Here is an 8845-nt window from a genome sequence, read left to right on the forward strand (position 1 = left end):
ATAAAATTTCATATCATGAATTTCAAGTCAAGTTCTCTAATGTCCCCAGCAGAGCCGCCAGAAACTATAGCTTGACTTTTTCAAGCCCCCTTTCGAAAGGTCAAAATATAAGCCCTATAGTTCGAACTCTCGTGGTTCTGAATCTAATCTCACAAGTGCAATGTGAAATTGATAAACACCAAAGAATTCAAATCCGAAAAATATTTTGGAAAATCGATTTTGAATCGAATTGCCAAAAATAGACTACTTTGCCAGATATAGAGTCGCCACCAAAATGTTTTTTGGAAAACTTAGGAACCATGACTCGTGCCAAAGGCCACGTGTCCGTCATCACCAAGATTGTCTCGGTTCAAAAACTTAGGTACGAGAGGGGAATGTCATGAATGCATTTGAGCACCCCCGCTCGCCCGATCAAAGATCGGCCTGTACTAATCATGATATGATTTTTATCAGCATTATATGCTCTTGTTTCGGCTTATTTAGGCTGGCATTTACTATGTGATGCGCACACACAAGTATAGACTAAAATTGCAAGAATTAGAACATCTCGAGTCATGTTTGTTTTGAAAATTGTTACGAAGTATGTACCACTTGAAAAAGTGATCGCGTATGAACATTTCTCAAATTATTCCAATTCAAGCAACAAGCCTTTATGCACAGGCATACAAGCAGTTTTATCAATTAAGCAATTAGCCTCATGGCAAGCATGTTAGATATGGCAACATTCTCACGCATGTGATTATGCTAAAGCAAATAAAAGCTTACCTAGTACTCCAAGCCAAAAAAAAAACAAAGTTAGAAAAAAATGCATGATCCTAACTTTATGCAGTTATACCTAATGCAACACATGCGATATGCAACTAATAGGATGCGAAACAACGAAATTGCATGTGGTTTAAGCACGTATTCAAAGAAATATTGAGATGACAATGCAGTTAGAATGATGAACCAAGCCTCGGTGCATGTAATACGAATGCATGCAAGCATGAGTTATGCTAATAAAAAATGTGGGGTTGGAAGACATACACATTATTACATTGTGCTCTCACGAAGGAGAGTCTGAATGAATAAACTAGCTAACTAACTAATTAAAGCTAAGCTAATTTAAGCTAATTATTACAAAACAAATGAAATTAGCTAAATTACTTTAACTAATTATTACAAATGAATATGAATCAACTAACTATTCTAGTTAAACAACTAATTACGAAATGAAATTTGAATAAATAATTAACTAACTAATTAATTATAACACTTTACAGAATTAACTAGCTACAACTAATTAACTAACTAATTAATTACAACAATTTACAAATTTAATACATTACAACAAGATTAGTTACATTCGACAAAATGCGTAAGTAAAACAGATGAAGGTTGCATGCACAGCGCCTGAGAGCTACTTTCTCTACCTAAGCCGCCTCTGTTTCACCTTCAGCCACTACCTCTGTTTTCTGTAAAACTGCATAGTTGGCCACACATTGAGGGCCGGCTGTGCATCATTGATGGCCGGCTGGTTATACAGATGGCCGGCCGTGCATCAATTTGGTGCAACGCTCTGTTTTTGTGTTCTAAGGTGAACTAGTGTGGACATAGTGTCCTCAAGCTCTGTTTGTCCCTTTCTTCCTCCTCTTTCATGGGAAAGCCTTGAGAGAAGGTCAAAATTGATTCCAAAGCCATCAATGAGCAAATTAATTGCTTGATGATCTAGGATACGATCTTGGACAAAATTCGATGAAATGCAAAGAATAAGACCACCCCTCCCTCTTATCATAGTATGAACTCAAAGAGGGAGGTTGCAACGCTTCAAAAATCATCAAAATGCCATGGATTAGCATGTGACAACTCTTGACACAAGCAACTTGGCATAACGTCTGGCCAAGTTGAAGCAATTTAAGCCACTTTGTTTATGTCCGTTGATCCAAGTTTTAAGCTAATTATTAAGCCTTGCCATTCTTTAGTCCATTTGTCCGTGGTGATGTTAAAGTCCTCTAAACAAGAAGTAATGTCAAAGAAGAGGTTCTTCTAAAGCATGAGAGAAAGACTATACCGTTGGCACTGAATCTTCAAAAAGATTAAGCTATTAAGGAGGAGTCTTTCTTACATGTTTTGAGCAACCTCAATCGGTTGAAATCATTCTTAAACATGAAAGAGATGGATGGTGAATTGATTGTTAACTTAGACTCTTAAAAATGGAAATGAGTAAAGGGAAGCTTGAAATAACATGCAACAAGTTATGTATGCTAACTTATGAGACAACAAATAAACTAAACAAAGCATGAACCAATGTAAAAGGGCTTGGACAGTCCTAAAAATAGCCCTTAACATATGAAAGATAGAGGCTAAAAGTTAATGAAAATAGCCTAAAAAGATGGACAATAAATAAAAGAATGAAGGCTAGTAAGCAAGAGTAAGGAGGGGTGTCTAACCCCTCCACTTTTGAAACTTTAAAAACATGATTTTTGGCCCTTTGAAAACTCTGAAAATCAGTGTAGATATCAAAGAAAAAGAGTCAAAAAGGAAGGGTTTGAGCTATGAGTAAAGGTGTAGAAGGAGCAAGCTCTCTCTACCCTTTTGGTAGCTCTTCAAACCCAACCTTAAACACTTCAAATAGACTCAAAACAACACAAAACAGTAAAAATTATGAAGCAAATGAAAGAAATGAAAGCAAGAGAGAAGAAAACAAGCTTATACCTTTCAAGGGGTAAGCTTGTTGTTTGTGATCCAAACTTGGTTTCAACCCACTCTCAAGCTTGAATTATGTTTCTCCAAGATCAACCAAGACTCTAAGGTGGTGAGACAAGGTTGTATATGGAGTATAGAGATGATAGAAGGAAGTTAGGTTAGCTCAAAGGTTGCTTGTAATGGAAAAATGAGGAGCTCTCAAGATGTATATGGGCTCTCTAAATTTTTTTTAACCCTCAAAACAATAACACAGCTTCGTTTTTATAGAATTCGAGCTCAGAAGGTGATAAATATCTTCAAAAAATGGACAGCTGGCGGGCTCCTGCCGAGAATAGTGTTTTTCACCACCAAGGGTCGGCCGGCTTTTCATAACCACGGCTAGCTATCACTGATGCACGGCTGGGCTTTGATGCCCTCCCCTATTTTTTTGATTCAAACTTAACGCAGAGTGGAAAAATGTCCAAAAATGATACTCATAGTTTCAAACAAGGTAAATGTTGAAGATTTAAGGTTATTTCGAGAGCTTGATTGAATCCGAATCGCTGCAAATTCACAATTCAACTTTCATCATCGAGTTTATCGAACCAAGCGCCTAAGTCTTGCGGGCAGTTAAAAATGGGGTGTCTACAATGTGTTGCATTAGTCATCTTGCATAGTTAGGAATCATGCATTTTTTTAACTCGTTTCTTTTTTGGCTTGGAATACTAGGTGAGCCTTTACTCGCTTTATCATATCGCATGCATGTGATTGTTGTCATGCTTAGCATGCTTGCCATAAGGCTAAGTGCTTAAGTGATAAATTGCTTGAATGCTTGTGGATGGAGGCTAATTGCTTAAATTGGAATAATTTTTGTAATGTTCATATGCGATCACTTTTTCAAGTGGTACACATTCGAAATGATTTTGAAAACAAACATGAATCGAAGTGTTCTACTTCTTGCTAGTTAGTCTATACTTGTTTGTGGGCGCATCACATAGTAATGCTAGCCTAATAAACCGGAATAAGAGCATATAATGTACATAAAATTCATATCATGATTAGTAGAGGCCAATCTTTGATCGGGCGAGTAAGGGTGCTCAATGCATTAATGACCTTCCTCTCTCGTACCTAAGTTCTCGAGCCGAGACAATCTTGGTGATGACGGACATGTGGCCTTTGGCACGAGTCATGGGTTTCCTAAATTTGTAGAAAATAAAATATTTAGGTGGTAACTCTATATCTGGCAAAGTAGTCAATTTTTGGGAATTTGATTCGAAATCAATTTTCTAAAAGATTTTCCAGATTTTGACTCTTTGGTGTTTATCAATTTCACATTGCACTTGTGAGATTAGATTTAGAACCGCAGGAGTCCAAACTGTAGGGCTTATATTCGAACTTCCGAAAGGGGGCGCGAAAAAGTTGAGCTACAGTTTCTGGCGACTCCATTGAGGAAACTAGAGAACTTGACTCAAACTTCATGATATGAAATTTTATTTACACTTATGTTTTTCTTTGCATTACATTTGCATTGGTGCACCTAAGTCATCATGTTTCCCATCTGATATTCCTGGACAGTTTGCCGGAGGCTTTCCTGAAAAGCTTGCCAAAAGGATGACTGGTCACGGGCTCTGCCATGATGGGAACATAACCCTTGTATCTTGACTACCATTGTACCGCTTGATCCTCCTTTCACTTCTTGGTGTTAGGGGTGAGAGGTATATTAGGTAGTCTTGCTGAGTGGTTTGAGGTGTCCTTTTTTGATCAACTCTTTCATGGCTTGAGATAAAGGCATGTAAAGTGGGGTAAAAGTCCTCTGGGAACGGGCAGGGTTGTTTGAACTTTGTGGTGCTGTTTTGGAAAAGGGATTGGCGGTCTTGGTTGCAGTGGTGACAATGCTCACATCAGATAGCCGCACAACTGTGCTACCATTGGTGGCTTCATTGGAACTGCGCACAAAAGGCCTCTTGGTCTGCTCTTTCTCATCAATAATCAAGCCCTGTTTTATGGCATTTTCAATCTGAACACCCAACTCGTCGAGCTCGGTGAATGTGAACAAAGGTAGGACGATCATCTTCTGTAACAACTTCCCATGCAGATTGCGGACTACCATCCTTATCTGATCTTTCTCGAAAGGCCGTGTGATCATCATTGAAGCTTTGGCCCTCCACCTTGTCAAGAATTCTAAAAAGCCCTCCTTTGGCTCCTGACGCGTTGCTTCGAGATCACGGGTTGTGACCTTGATTTGTGTGTTGTACGAGTATTGTGTAACGAAGGCCTCAGTCATTTCCTCCCAACTCTGCTTCACAGAATCCTCTAGCTTCGCATACCATATAGCTGTTATTCCTGACATGGTCTAGCCAAAGAGAGAAAGCTTTTGCAATTTGGTCATGCCCATCGGCCACAGAATGTTTGAAAACAGCCGAAGATGAACCATGGGGTCTCCAAAGCCATCGAACCAATTGATGTACGACATTTTGAACCGGTCTGGAAATGTCACTGCAGAGTCAATATACCCGTCTTCTATGTTGGGAATAGAGTTCACACCCTGTGTTCTCTGGAAGAGCTTCTCTAGTTTGTTGGCTTTAAGCACAGTCGGGTCAACCTCAAACTCAAATGGAGCCTCAGTTTGATACACAGGTGCTTTAGGTGCTTGTGGTGGGATCGACTCTACTGGATTGCCCTGATTCTCAACATGGGCAGTGGCTGCGGGTGCTGGGATACCTGGAGGAGGTGCATGAGATGTAGAAGTTATTGCCAGCTGTGGTTGTTGTTGTTGCAGCTTGTTTATTACCTCAACTTGCCATGTTGTGACCTCTGTCTAACGAGCAACGTCTTGCTGCATGGTTTCAACTATTTGCTAAAGATGATGGATTAGGTCCTCCATGCTGACTGGGGGATATTGGGCCATCGGAATTGGTGAGTGATCTCGTACTAGACGGGATGTAAAAGACTGAATCTGACTAGATGTAGGTGAGTGAGGGGTGACTGCTGTAAAAATTAAACGAGTGAACTCTGCCTTACTCTTCTCCGTCTAGTAACCGGTGGCAGTGAACTAAACACTGGATTTCCTTTAACAAGATCTCCAGCTCTATAAAGCCTTCTGATACGGGTCTAGAGCGCTTGGGAGATATCCGAACTATTCGAAGCTATGGTGTCATACTACCTAGCAAAAAGAAAGCTGTCATCAGAAACCGCACAGCACCTCAGCTCAGATGTTAATAATACACAGATGTAATCAAAGTTGTAGGACTGCACTCAATACTAAATTATGCCCCTAAAACTGATACCCAACTCGCAACTGATACGCACGTTCCTGTACAGTTTCACTGTAAAGCACATACCATTTAAATGAGAGCCGAAACACCCCTACGAGGGGATAAGGTTACCTATGCTAGTTTCGTCAGTGAAAGAAATCATCGGTCCTTGATATTCATATGTTCTAGGCTTCTTCTACTGGACTTGATATATATGCTGCATGTGTCTTACTCTTTGGGTCTCCTCTCAAACCTTATTCTCACTGACCATCGAGTGAATCACATTGATTACCCGAGGTCCATCTGCCTACTGCGGTGGTGGTAGTAGGAGTGGTGCTGCTTGTGCTTGGGGTAGCTTCGCGTGCTCTTCTCTTGTCTTCGCCTCATTTACTAGGTCTCTCAAGTGACCTTGTCTAACCAGATCTTCCAAGTGTGACTTTAGGGCCCTACATCCCTAAGTTATCTTCCTAGTACTCCTGTCTATGAACTCACCAAGGACCTTCTCTAGTGCTCTATAGTATGGCTGGTTTCTGATCCTCTCCAAAACCTTATAGATTGGAATCTTGAATACCGTGCTGACTGCCTGCATAGCCCTTGTTCTTGTTTCTGGCCAATTAACGTTGGTATTCCCTTGGCCTCGCTTTGACGAGTCATTTCTCCTTTCTTGCTTTGGTGTCTTCGTTCCTTATGTGTCTTCCTCTACTCTGGTATACTTCTCAATCCGTGCCATGAGCTCTTCCATGCTCTTCTGTAGGGTTTTTGCAAGTGATTTCCAAAGTGAGCATTTATCATCCAGGCCGTTCTTGAAAGACACCACAGTCAGCTCTTGGTTACAAGCTGGAATCTGGTTGTACACTTCATAGTATCTCTTGGTGTAAGCCTAGAGGCCTTCGCCATCACTAATCTTCAAAGCCAACAGGGAGTCTACGCTCAGTGGCTGCGACTTGTTCATAACAAACCTGGTCACAAGCATCTCAGCTAGGCCTTTCTAACTCTTTACACTCCCTTTTGGCAGTTGATGGAACCAATCGGATGCTATTTCTCCAAAGAATGAGGGGAATACTTTGCATAGCAACTGCTCATTCCTGCTTCACAAAGCCGTTGAATTCAAATATAAACCAACATGAAAGTCTAGATCAGACTTACCATCGTAGATCTGAAACCTTGGCATGTTAAATATCTTCGAGGCCTCAAACGTATCCAACTCGACCAAGAATGGCGTCCTCGGCTGGACGATGGACGTGATCTCGGTGTTGAGTCTCTTTCTCTGGAGGTAATCTCTTAGGTCCTCCTTTGTTCTACCGGGAGCTCGGCTATCAGTAGATTTTAGCCTCTTCGGCGTGTTGCTCTCAATATAATTGTGCGTCCTCTTTGACTTCCCTTCGTCTACTGCATCAAAACAGAGACCTTGCCCTTGGATCTGCTGAGGTCCTTTGACAAAGGTCCCCTTGGTCCATGGTGTCCTCTATGACTTTCCTCGTACTGACTCTGTTCACCCCGATATCCCGTGACGATGGATGTGAGTTTCCTTGTCCCTTGCCATGCTACGGAACAACTGGGATTGTCTTATGTCCTCCTTTCTAGGCATTAGTTTTGGCTGCTGGTGCTGGCATGTCTCACAATGGGAATGATGGTTACATTATGTTGTTTTGCATTATAAAGTTGACCACTGTCTGCAGGTCTGTCAACTTGTTCTCCATTTCTTTCATCTCCTCATCCCTCTTTAGGCATCTATCCTTCCACACTTGGAGGTCGTTTTCATTGTAGTATTAATCTCGGCCTCTCTTCTTCGGGCTGTTACGCCTTTTCCCGCATCATTCGCCCTAGGATTTTGTTCCTGTGCTCCTTCATTACGGTTCTCTTCTCTGGCATTAGGATCCACATGTTCCTTTTTCTCACTGTGGATGTCGTTTCCAATTCTCTCTTCCTTCTTGTTTTTGGCCATCTATTCTTCTTAAGTTCCCACGGACGGTGCCAAATTGTCGGTGTTAATTTCCGACCACACAACCAGACAGAGAACTTATCTGGAGAGCATCAGCAGAATAGATTGAGCCAACTACTTGCCAACAATAAGATGAGAATTTCGCGGTGGTTCATCTACCTGGGGGCACTCCGACGATCAAGCCAGTAAATTTTATCTCTCACAGATATCAAAACAGTATTTAAACTCACAAGTAAAAATTTACCCCAGACCCACGAGGGTGTCTCGCCTTTATAACTAGCAGTGACCTAGTCCCTTAGAAGCTTGACTTTATTGGACTCAAGCTCAATGCTCATCTTGGACTCTCAGCTAGATAGAGATAAACTCCTCATGGGCCTTATCCTTGTCCAGACTAAGAGCCTCTTCTGTTCTAAGACTCTTATCCCATATCTAGATACCTCAAGATTTTGGCATTACCGTAGAACATCTCCACAATGTCGTGGTCACCTCAGCACACGACTCATCTACGTGGCACTTTAGCCGACATCTTAGGGCTATCTCGGCCACATGTTGCCATTCGAAAATACTTCCCCACACTTTTTACTCTTGTCTTCTCTTTATTGATATGTTTTCATATGTAATCATCTTGAATTCCATCAATAAAGTTTTTGGTTGATCAAGAAAAAGGATCCACACTGTCCCAATATATCTATTTCCATTATAGAAAACACACGTCATTTGGTACGAATGTTATCACACTCTTTTCTTCCCCTTTTCTTTTTTCAAAAATGCCTTTCAACTATCATATCTAATAATTATTGAACAGTTTTCTTATTCATCAGACTATTTAAAATTGCTAAATAATTTTTTAATTGATGAAACCACCCCTGAATCATCAATCTACTAACAAATTAAATATAAATTGAAAATGCATCGCTTTTAAACTCACCACTAGTGTATATATGCGAGCATTATAAATGAAAATGCATACAATTGTGGAAGAATC

This window comes from Camellia sinensis, chromosome 6, assembly GCF_055761805.1.
Source record: "Camellia sinensis isolate YWXY chromosome 6, ASM5576180v1, whole genome shotgun sequence".
Lineage (NCBI taxonomy): Eukaryota > Viridiplantae > Streptophyta > Magnoliopsida > Ericales > Theaceae > Camellia > Camellia sinensis.